General features: G+C 36.0%; 1 protein-coding gene across 8 annotated transcripts in view; it reads right to left on the bottom strand.

The window, feature by feature from the left end:
* STS (steroid sulfatase) overlaps positions 1 to 11718 on the bottom strand; it is a 112292-nt gene that overhangs the window by 99598 nt on the left and 976 nt on the right. Inside the window, exons 2-3 of one of the 8 annotated variants that reach the window (XM_079311634.1) lie at positions 1577 to 1847; positions 306 to 413 (exon numbers count right to left, since the gene is read on the bottom strand). The exons of 1 other annotated variant lie outside the window; for it this stretch is intronic. The gene's annotated coding sequence lies outside the window, so the exon portion shown is untranslated. Of the gene's footprint in view, positions 1 to 305; positions 414 to 1576; positions 1848 to 2093; positions 2119 to 2854; positions 2903 to 11718 lie in introns of those variants that run through there. 6 more of the 8 variants (XM_079311632.1, XM_079311637.1, XM_079311636.1 and 3 more) reach the window with 6 other exon arrangements.

The raw sequence follows: 11718 nt of genomic DNA, 5'->3' as shown, positions 1-11718 counted from the left end.
CTTTCCCATCAATTAAAAAAAATTGTGACTATACTTACCTTGGCAAAATATTTGAGGGATAGACTTTAAACATCATAGGATTAAGTAAAAATTGAAATGAATGTCTTAAACTGAAGGATACCCGAAACAGCAAATAATTCTAAGACTAAAAATATATGTCTACAACACAAGAAGAGGCTAAGTGGATCCTTAGATACAGACAGAAAATAAAAATACCTGAATAAACAGCGTAGAAATGCAAATATTGTTTTACAGCAATACAGAAAAACAGCAGTTTAAGTCAGAGGTATCCAGATTTGTTCTACCCGTGTAATTAGAAAACTTGTGCTCCTTCCCTTCCTTCCTCCTGTTCTTTTTCTCTAGTTCTTTACTCCTTGCTTACATAGGAACTCTATGAAACTTGTAAATTCCTGCTGTTAAAACAGAACAGCATTTTTTTTGCACATAGGAGTTAAAGAAAAATCTCAACATGAAAAAATGAAAATTATCAGTAGCTCAAAACTACAGCAATTTATTTCATTTTCCCCTTACTTTGTACGACATTTTAAGATCATAAATAAACTAAAAGGTATTCAGAAAAGGCATTTTTCTATTTTCTTATGGCACACCTTTTTTTGTGGCACACCAGCATTAGTTTTTCCATTAACATTTGAAAGTTTCTCAGTAATAGCTCCAGGGGTCTCATTATCTTTTGGCTTCGTCTGGAGCATGCTGCCAGTATTTCTGAAGCAAATAACTTGCTTTTCTTATTGTATGAGAATGTTTTTAAATACGTTTTTAAGAAAAGATGTTTTCCTTTGCTTTGTGCCTTTAGGTATAACACAACCTTATGTTTTTAAAGGATGGATTCTGTTCATCAATGAGAAAGAACATATCACTTCCTCTCTTCAAAATGCCTTTTTTCAGGACAATACTTCACTGCTATTATTGGACAACTGCTATACTAGAGAACATACCAGTTGTCTATTATAATAATAATAGAGGAGGAGGAGGAGACCTGGAGATGTGATGCTAAGAGTTGCTCTTTTAAGTGACTAACCCATGTCAATAGCTTCTAATCTTCTTCATCAGAATAGTCAGTTCTGTCAGCAGTGCAGAATATAAATAATAACTGAGAAAAACAGATATGTTTGAGTTCTGTACCCTAAGACTTCCTTGTGCGTATGGCTACTCAACTGATTCTTTAGCATCAAAAGAAGACAAAAGGTAGAGGCCATTTTTGTACCAAATGTGAAACATTTGTCCAGGATGCAAAAAAAAATCTAAATTCAGAATTATTGCATACCTGAAGCTGCTCAAACTTGTGTACTCAAAGCCTAAAGTGCCATAGCCACAATTCTTGTTAAGCACTTCTTCAAAAGCCATCTCAATTTGTCCTCCTCTCAGTTAAATTTAGCTGAACTACTTTTGTTTCATTCCCCCTTATCCTCAAACTTCTGCTCATACAATCAAGAAGCCACCCCACAAACTCTTCTGCAATTACAATCTTTCCAAACCATGCCCTACCCTGTTTCAAATCCCTTCTCACTCAAGAATCCTGTATCAGTGTGCATCGATGTAAACTGAGGCTAAATACCTTTCGGATGCAGTGGCTCGACTCCTCCAAATCTGCTTGCCCAGGTGCTGCAATTGTCTCTGCCTCTCTGGCACCAGTCAGTGCCCTCAGTGCTGCTGTGCCTGGCTGCCTGCCTCCTCCATGATTTCCCTCAACACAGGCTCCTCCAGGGGCCAGCAGCACACAGTGCTCCCTATTGGTGACTGGGACTCTCCCTGTGTTAGCACAGCCTCAGCTGTTGGACTGCTGAGGCTTTAACAAAGGCCTTACTAAAGTCCACCTACAGAGCATCCTAAGGGCAAAAGCAAAATACATGTTTGTGAGAACACAGGATGGATGGAATACATATTAATGAGTCATTACAAAACTGCATAGCAAGCAATATGTATGGTCAGATTCTGTTCCAACATTTGTTGTGGTTATATAGGCTTCTCTTTCATCCTCCTTCTTCTTGTCTCAGTATAGTTGCCCAAATGCAATTTCTTTGTTTAAGCCAGGCAGATACAACCTATCCAGAAGTGATGGGTTTTTTCCTTACCTTTTCCCTTTCTGTTACTCTTTGCACTCTCCTCTATCTCAGAGACTCCTCTTACAGACCTCTCCCTGCAGTAGCTTGTGTTTACACCAAGTTTGCAAGCTGAACATGTATGAGGTTTCAAGATTTATTTAATATACCTTCAAAAGTTACTTCCACCTTTGAACTGGACTATTTCAGCATATAAACCAGTTCAAAACTACAAACTTATTTCAGAACCTACCCCCCTACAAAACTATTTAACAATTCATTTCCATTTGATCCTTGAAAGAGACTCCAAAATCAAAATTACATACACTTTTAACATTACTTTTTAAACATCCAGACCTTAAGTGCTAAGAAAAAAACTGCTGTGGCACAGCTGGAAAACCATCTAGTTCATAAAGACCCTGCTTTCTATTTTCTTCAAAATGCTTTCACAATTCAAATAATGCTTATACTCCTTTTAATCCATTCAAGGCAGGGAACGTTCTACTCCATTGCAATACCTGATAACAAAGTGCAGTCTGTTGCAAAATAATTTGCCACTGTATTTGATAGTATCTTAAAGACATGAGAGAATGGTTTCAGCAACCTCCTTTTCATTGCAAAAAATACAAGCTAATGCAGAAAAGACAACAATGAATATGTTATTTCTCATAATTGCTAACTTCCTGCCATGAAGAATTTGAGCTCTGAAACATTATGAACTCCAACGATTACTCCAATGTTTACAATTAAATTATATATAAATTACAGACTTTTGGGCAGAAAGGGTGTTTTACCTTGCAGCACGGAATTGTTTCAGTTTTTGCCTCTCCTGTGCAAACAAGATGGCTGTGCACTTATCAGTACATGGGTACAAAGTCCAGTCATACAAAGTGAAACAGAAAGGTGGAGGGGAAGAAGGACAACAATGAAAATGGTAATTTATACAAGATTGACAGGATTTCTTGATAAAACACTGATAAAACACTGCTTCACTGATATGAAACAATCTCAGCATGTTCTCATAACGGATATAGGCCTAACCAAGATGCTTGTTTTGGTTTACTACTGAAGGTCTCCTGTTAGACTTTTTTGTGAATTTGCACTATTTTTGGAAAGCAAGAGCTGTGCCAGAATCTCGGGTACATTTCTGCCTTCTGTACACATGGATAGCACTCCTACAGAATATCTACGTAGCAACTTTGGACAAGCTGCACTGAAAACCTTGTAATTTCAGAACAGTGTTTTTCAAACCTTTCCACTGGAGGCACAGAATATTTGGAGATTCTAGTTTCTTTAATATGCATTGTCTTAGAAACTGTATGTGCTCCCAGAAAATTATTGCTTCCAGAAAGCCCAAGGACCCTAAAGTGAAAAATCACTCATTAAGCTTCAAAAAGTCCTAGCTGGTTGACATATTACCTTTCTTCTCAGCTATTGTCCTCCTCACCCCAATTTATGTATTTGTCATGAGGAAATTTGATCAGGAAAAGAAAGATGGATCTCCAAAGAGGTGTGACAACCACTGCTGATGAATCTAAGCCTAACAACCCAAGTATGAAATTTTACTTTTCTTCCAGGCAAAACCTGGGAGCTCACAATAATGGTGAGAAATCGTTGCTTGGAAATTGAACTAAGATTTTTGAACAGCTGCCTAATTGCAAAGTTTAAATTACATTTTTCTGTGGCTCAGGAAATCAGTACAGTTTATCCTGAGCTTTCTTCTGCATTTTTCCTCTGTCTTTCTTAAAATAGCCTTCTACCGTAACAACTTTGAAAGAATTCTCTATCACAAATACCAACAGGAAAAGGAAAGCCTTTGAAAAACTGCACTATGGTCTTGCATTTATTTGAAAAGACCCTGTATGTGGACAAAAGAAGCAGTACTAGAGATACAACAGATAAAAAGCAGCATCCGCTGGCAAAACACCATTTCTTGCATACATACACTGCAGCTCTTAAATGCATAATAATAACTACTTACTTACAGTAAATTTTATTAAAATAAACTATTATTAAGCAACATTAATTCAAAACCTTGTGATTATGTAAATTAGAAGGAAGTAATGATAAAACAAGGATATGTATGACAAAATATAGATAAAATGAATGAAAAATGGTCTGTGCTAATTAGCATGACAATTCAAGGCATTTGATATGGAAAACCAAAATGCAGTGTATAAAAATCTATTCATTCTAACTATAACAGTATGCAAAAGATTACAATGAGTTAATGATTGTAAAAATAAACATCTTCTCATATTCAAATTAGAGCACTGAATGAAGATTGAATAGAGGGGGTTTGCTTGTTTGGTTTTCTTTTCCATTTCTGATTAAATGCCACTAAACGGTGCTAAAGTGACAATTACTTGCTGAATTCAAAGCCTAAGCAGGAGCGAAAACTGAAATGCCAACAGGGAGGTGTGCATTTAGCCATGGTAATAGAGTACTATGTTACCCAGTAATGTATTCTCCAACAATCTATGTTACTTAATGGATTATACTATTCATTTTGGCCAACAGGTTTTTTTCTGGTTTGGGTTTCTTTTTCCACAGAGACATGAACACAGAGTTGGATATCAACACAGAGTCCATTTTGTTTCTTTCATAGTATGTTGGAAACATTATTTTCTAGGGTACTTTGGACTTCTGGTCACAAATGTGAGTCAGTATCTACTGATTTATTTATGAATATTTGTATGTATAAAAGAGCTCATTTGTTGAACTGGTAAAGAACATTATGTTTTTAATTAGTGTTTGGGATGAAAAGGAGGAAGAATGAAGCATGACTCAGTATACTGGAATTCAGTGGTATGGCAGAGCTGCAGCAAGGCAGACCCTTTGTTTCCATTCATCAAAACATCTCTGCCCAAGTTTTAGACGTTTAGGATCCAATTGTACCACACCACTAAATGTTGATATACCATGTACGGTGCAGCGTTCCAGTAAAAACAAAACATGATACACTACTATCTTAGGCTGCCTGGATGCTGGTGCACATGTGAGTACTTCTGCTTCCACATAAATCTGCTAATACAAACTTGCATTTTACTTAGATTTGAATGAAACAAACCTGCAACAGAGATGAACAGAAGGGTATTTGTTAACTTCCTGTCATAGTGAAACCCAAGGAATATAGCTAATATCAATGGATATTTTTGAAAAACACTTACCCAGAATTTAAAGATAATGGTTTTTATTTTCTAGGAACTTTGTACAAATTGGGTTATTGGATTCTAGAGAACATGAACAAATCTTCAGTGAAAAAAGATGCTTAAACTTCATTCTTCAGCTTAGTCCAAAAAAACAGTTCTGTAAGTTCTGTAGTCATGTAGGCATCCTGATAGTCATTACATGAAGTTGTGAAATCTGTGGCTTGCAGAGGACTTTTTACAGTTCTGAGGAAGCTCCAAAGGCTTTTACACACAGAACTCTATGACACTGTCTAAAGGTTTTGGTCTAAAGGTTTTTTTAATGATTGTGATTAGCTTTTATTAAGACTTCCACATGGGAATTTAGCTAGAAGAACGTGTTGGCTATGCCATGCAAGAATAAAGATTCAGGTTTTGTAGTTGCTATAACCATAGTTTCTGACTATCAGATAATACTGGTCTAAGCTGCCATGAGTCATAAACAGAGCTGGATTTTTAAAGAAAGATGGGCTTGAATAGGAAAAATATTTTTCACTTGATCTACAAGATAATTTATTTACTGGATGTGATACAGTCAGAAAAAGAATATGGATACTCAGGTCCCTACACTGTCAGGCCCTTCAAGAATCAACAATCATCCAAACACTGAAAAATTGAAATCAGGAAAGGTTTTACTTCATTTCCACCAACTTCAAAAAGTATCAGTGCAAATATCATCCTAGCTGATGCTGTTAGAAACTTGGTGACAAGTATGCCACATCCTGAGTGAAGCTCTATGCCCCCTAAAGCCTGTAGGCTTTCTGCCCTGCCCTGCAACTCCAGAATAAACCCTAACCATGCCCCATTTCATGACCACAACACAAGCTTAGTTTTAGCATGGTACATTAGGATATATAGCCATCTTAATATTAAAAGTCTTGTTAATAGCTTTAGGAAAATTGCATTAGTCTAATTTTTCCAGATGAGAGCATAATTATTGGCACAAAAAAGAAAAGTCAGTGAAAAACAGATTATGTAGCCAGGCTGTCAAACATAGTCATTAATATAATACTTATCCCCTTCTGCTTGTAGCAGTCACTGGCTGAAATGACACATACAACATTTTTGCAACAGGGATACAACAATTCATTTTTGTAGCACAGATTCTTGAAGATATCTGCCTCATTAGGCTTGCATGATAGTATTTTTTCATACTTAAAAATGCGTAAAGAGATTTTGAACTGTATGAAGAGGTAATAAGCTCTTAATGGGCTAGAGATATTGTCCCTGATCTCTTTCACTGAAGTATGATACTGATTCCTCTTAATTAGTGAAACTACATATAGAAAAGAACCATAAAGAAAATTTTAAATTAGACAAATAGCAACAAAAGTTTTGAGCTTTTGGCTTGGTACAACCTAACTAATCAGCAGTCAAAACCAAATTATGGCAAAGACAGAAATTCAGCTCCTATGTTAAAGGTGTTGATGTGTCTGGGCCTGTATCAGCAGTCTAATAACAAAAAATTACCTTCCATTTGCCATTTATAAACCCTGCAGCTACAATAAATGTGCCTGCATGCTGGACTTCTCTAAGGATGCAGAAAACATAATAAGCTGAAGAGCAATCAAAATGCTAAAAGCTTCAGAAAGCATAACTTATAACAATAGCTTAAAGAAATGAAATTTGTAAAATACAAGAGTAGAGGAAAAACACAGGATATCTTAGCAGAGCAAAAGATTCATTGAAAGATTCAGAAAATTTTAGGCATAATGTTTGGAGAGTTATTTGAAGCCTATACAATTCTATTGCAAAGAGTTCATCTAGATGTTAAATGTCTCTTGTGGTCTTACCTCTATCTAAGTCCATGAAATGGAAATCTAGAACTCTTTCAAACATGCAGTGTCACTGTAATCAATCATTCACCTTACAGAGCTCAAGGTGAAATGTTTGAGATTACCTGACTAAGTGGAGCTAGCTGTCTTAGGGAAAAGAAGTCAGGGTCTGATTGGCTTGACAGCACTTGAACTTCATTGCATTCTTCCAGGCATTCCTAATATCTAACCATCTAACTGTATCAGTATTTACACTGGTGTTACTTGTTTTATAAATATTTTATGAAAACAAGTGTCTGTTACTGGTCTTCTACAAAGAACATCTCAACTACAAGTCTAAAATAATAAAGCTACATCATTTCCTCATCTGTTTTGTAACAATACATTGAACCTAATTCCTTAAGGTCTGTAAAGCTGAACTTAAATAAGTGGACAGCCTGGTGATGGGACTATTTCCTCACCAAAAATTAATCAGTGTCTTACATGGCAGTAGTCACAAAGCATATCTGCCAATGCCTGTGCACAAGAGCATATTCTGAGATATACTCTAGTACATTTGCATGTCTGTACATGGGAGCAGGAAATCAGTACAGTAGCCTCTGGGGCAAGAGAATTCAAAAAATTGAATGATGACTTGGTTGGAAGGCATACTACCTCCAGCAGCCAGGGAAAAGTCCCAACTCCCATAGAAAGGAACATCCTGGATGTCCAACACAACTCTGCTGCAATGGGGACTGAAGAAGCTGGCTAATTCTGCTTGGCACTGCCCCTTCTCCTCTTTCCAGCATTTCTATCTCCCAATCAGAGTTGCTACTTCATGTGTATCAGCACAGTACCATTGCTTTTCTGCCTAGATAATTCTAGAAGCTGAGACCACCAGAATCACTGCAAAGACAGAAGGGTCACAGTAGGGTATGATAGCTGGCCTCCAGCTGCCTGCCTGCACTCCCCAGGCTGTCAGCATGCTCTCCCTAATCATGCAGACACTCTGGGCTGTGTCAGCCACTTCACTTACTTCTACTCAACTCTTTTGGATAGATACAAACTTTTAAGGGTGCATAGCCACAGAGAAGGCAGAATGTCTGAGCTCTGGAGATTCAACTCCACAGCTTGCTGCATCCCAAGTAGGGAACATGCATATAAAACCTGAACATGGAGCAGCATGACAGATCAGTGGCTTAGAGACCTTGTGACCCTCAGAATCGCAATTTTTTCTCTCTCTTCCCCATCTGAAGATCTAATTACCACAGCCTTTGAAAAGGTTGAGCTTAGGAACCCAAAACTGAAAGGGACCACTGGAAGGGTGACTGCATTCAGTTTCACCTTTACTGCCAGCAGCCAAGTGATAGATGATTTGCTCAGAAAGGTTCACAGAATGTGCATTCCACATGTCAGTACAAATACAAAACTTTTCCTATAATCTGTAACAATCAAACTGTAGTAAACTGAACAAAAAAGCAATTAAATCCACATGCAAACAAAAGAATAAAAATAAGTTAATAACAAATATTTTAGGTTCCTGTAGCAATGGGAACTTAGATAGACAAATGAAAGTTACACAGCAAACCATATCACAGGAAAAATAAAGCAGGAACACTTCATATCTTATCAGAAGATGCAATCTCTTCTGTTTTAATCTTTCTGATAGTTTAAGGCTAAACAGGACCCAGCTATTCGGCACTTCAGGATTTTCATTACAATGACGCTGCTAATCACCTGAACAATTTGCCTGTATACAGCTAGCATTTTAATGGAAGACCAAAAAATATGTCAACAAGCTAAGTCACAATCTATAAAGGAGACTAAATGGTTCTCAGTGACCTTAACAGAAGCAAAAATGGTCCTAAAGCATGATATTAAGGCTTCCTTTCACAGCTTCAGAAACTTTGTTCTGTTGGACAAGCCCATCAATAATATAGCAACTGACATCTAAAAATATCAAAATATTACTCGCTTGTTCCCTCTTGTGTGCTTGGTTAGCTCTCCCAGAATTTCACCTCCCAGTGTTACTTAAGAACCTTTTTATAGTGCCTCATCTAAATTTACTGAGATAAACATAAGTGAGAAACTATCTTCATTTAATTCTCCTGCAGCATAACACATCATCTTCCATTCCTTTGTAATTAACACACTTGTAACTGGTGGTCAATACCAAAATCTAGAAAACAGGTGGCTTTCCTATCCCTGCTTGCTTGGCTGAGAGAAGACACATGATTGATTAAAAATGCATATACACTCTTTTAACTTAGGTAATCAATAAAACATGACCTAGAGCAGGAGTTGTATGGTACTATTTAATTGCTTTAAGACATATGGTCATCTTCCATTTTGCCCCTATAAAAACATGAACTGAAACAAGACAATTCACCTAATTCATAATCTTAAGGTGAAAAGCTCATGTTTGGTGACATCCAGCACTGAGAGGGGTTTCATTTTTTGTAGGCTTATCAGCTTAACTATAGCAACTGTTGCTGATACCTGAATTCGCATTTAATTCTAAGTCATTCCAAGTAATTTGTTACTAATAGTGAGTTTAACAGCTGTTTATGTAAATCATGATGAAAGCTTTTAAATTACTGGATTTATTCAAGTCTTAGATTCTTTTTTAATATTCAAACCAAACGGATTATAATCTGTTTATCCTCTTTGTCAAGGTGCCTGCAGAAAAAGAAAAATAAAGTCAGTCATTTCTGTGTGAAACACATAGTGCATGATGATCCTATGAATGGCATAAGAAACAGGTAAGTGAATCCATGCTTCGAGCACATTATGAAAGTGAAATAGGAAACTGCAATTACTGAATGAAATGTATTACCTATGAAAACACTTAAGCATATTCTGAAGCTATTACTCTCCAGGAAAGAATTCAGTCACATAAATTTCAGTGATGTACAAAACTTCCAGCACCAAAGTAAAGAAAACTCAAACAAATATAGAAGTTAGAAAAAGGTTGAGAGGACCAAGTACATAAAACATTGTGTTGCATACTTGATAATCCCATGGCACCTGAGTATTTTCACTTTATCTCACATTCAAGAACAATAAAACTAGTGAGATTTTAACATATTATTACAAAACCAAAGAAAATAGATTTGTTTGGCATTAAGTAGGGCTACCTACAGGCAGCTAATTTAAAGTTGTTTAAAAACCTGGACATGCAGATATATATGTACCATATAGCACCATATATCTGCTTTGGTGTATGCCCAGATGGCAACTTGAATTAATTTTAAAAATGTACATGAAGTTGTGTTCTTCAGACTTTCCAGGATTCAAGTCTAGTTACAGAATTACATCTTGGTTATAACATCCAAGTTCATTCTTCTCAATAGGTATACATCAGGTTTGTAGGAATATAATTAATTACTGGTGTTCATAGTTACTGCAACTCAACTACATTATGCTTCCCATAACTCTGAAGTTATTGAAGTCCTTATAACTCAAAGCCAGCTTCAAATAAGTAATAGAAAAATAACGGCAAACAAAAAAATCAATTGCACAATTCTCAATATAAAATTTTCACTCCTTTTCAGGGAAAAAACCCCAACAACAAAACCAAATACTACTGATGAGTCATTAGATACAGATATTTAAGACGGCTCAAACAAAACTTAGATCAGCACATTCTCTTACGTGTTTAGAAAACTATGCTCCACCATAAATTAAAAGTTGCTTGGATTTTTACTTCATTTCGTTACATTAGTAAAAAGACTTAGTCATACAGAACAAACCTAAACAGGTGTCTATCTTGGGAAGATTTTCCTATGTTTGAATACAGCTTTGAAGAATCAAGTAAGCTAATATCACACTGATTATCACTGATGATTCAGAGCAAAGCAAAGAAAATTGAGGTCACCAGCCTGTCAGCAATGTGACAGTCTTGAAACGTGTACCATAGCATTTGTAACCCAGACCACTTAACCCTAAAAATGGTCAGCTTCTGCATTACACTTTAATTTTGTGGGCTACTTTCACATAGATTGCCTATGATTTATTTCCACTTTAAATACTCAAAAGTTTTGCAAAACCCTTGTTCCCTCATATGAACTGGGAAATTGCATGCTAAAAACAGTGATTTTCTCCCCTTTTTAGGAGGCTAGAAGCAATGGAAGTTGTAATCAAATACTTTTTTCTAATTAGAACAACAAATCAAGGTAATAAGAAAAGCTACATCCATTGAGTAACAAATAAAGGTTTTACTCTGTTACCATACATACAATTAAAAACCAGTTTTTTAGAATATTTGCTAATTATAAAGTTGATAAATCTAGAACTTTCATACAACATCATTACCCATCCTCTTTAAATATTTTTCACGTGTATACTCTTACAGCAGAATCACATTCTTTCTTAGGACAACATTATCATTATAAGTATTTAAATCACTATTTTTAACTCCCTTTAAGAGTTTAACACGTTATTTGGCATACTGTATTTAGGATTTTACCTTTACTGATTCTAGCTATGTTCCCACCTAAGTGTGCTACAGAAGAAACTATAAATGTTTGCTGGAAACAAAACTGGAATATTGATTTGTTGCACAGAAACAAAACAGCCATGGGCATTTTTAACACTCGTATATTGTAAGGTTACAAAAAAAAAAAAAATCTGAAACCTCAGGAGCCATTTTCTTAAATCTACACAGGAATCAATTTCATGACTACACATGGATTTTTTAAAAGACATTGAAGGTAT

Source organism: Erithacus rubecula (genome assembly GCF_903797595.1).
Source record: "Erithacus rubecula genome assembly, chromosome: 1".
NCBI classification, from domain to species: domain Eukaryota; kingdom Metazoa; phylum Chordata; class Aves; order Passeriformes; family Muscicapidae; genus Erithacus; species Erithacus rubecula.
This window is presented reverse-complemented; position numbering and strand designations above follow the sequence as displayed.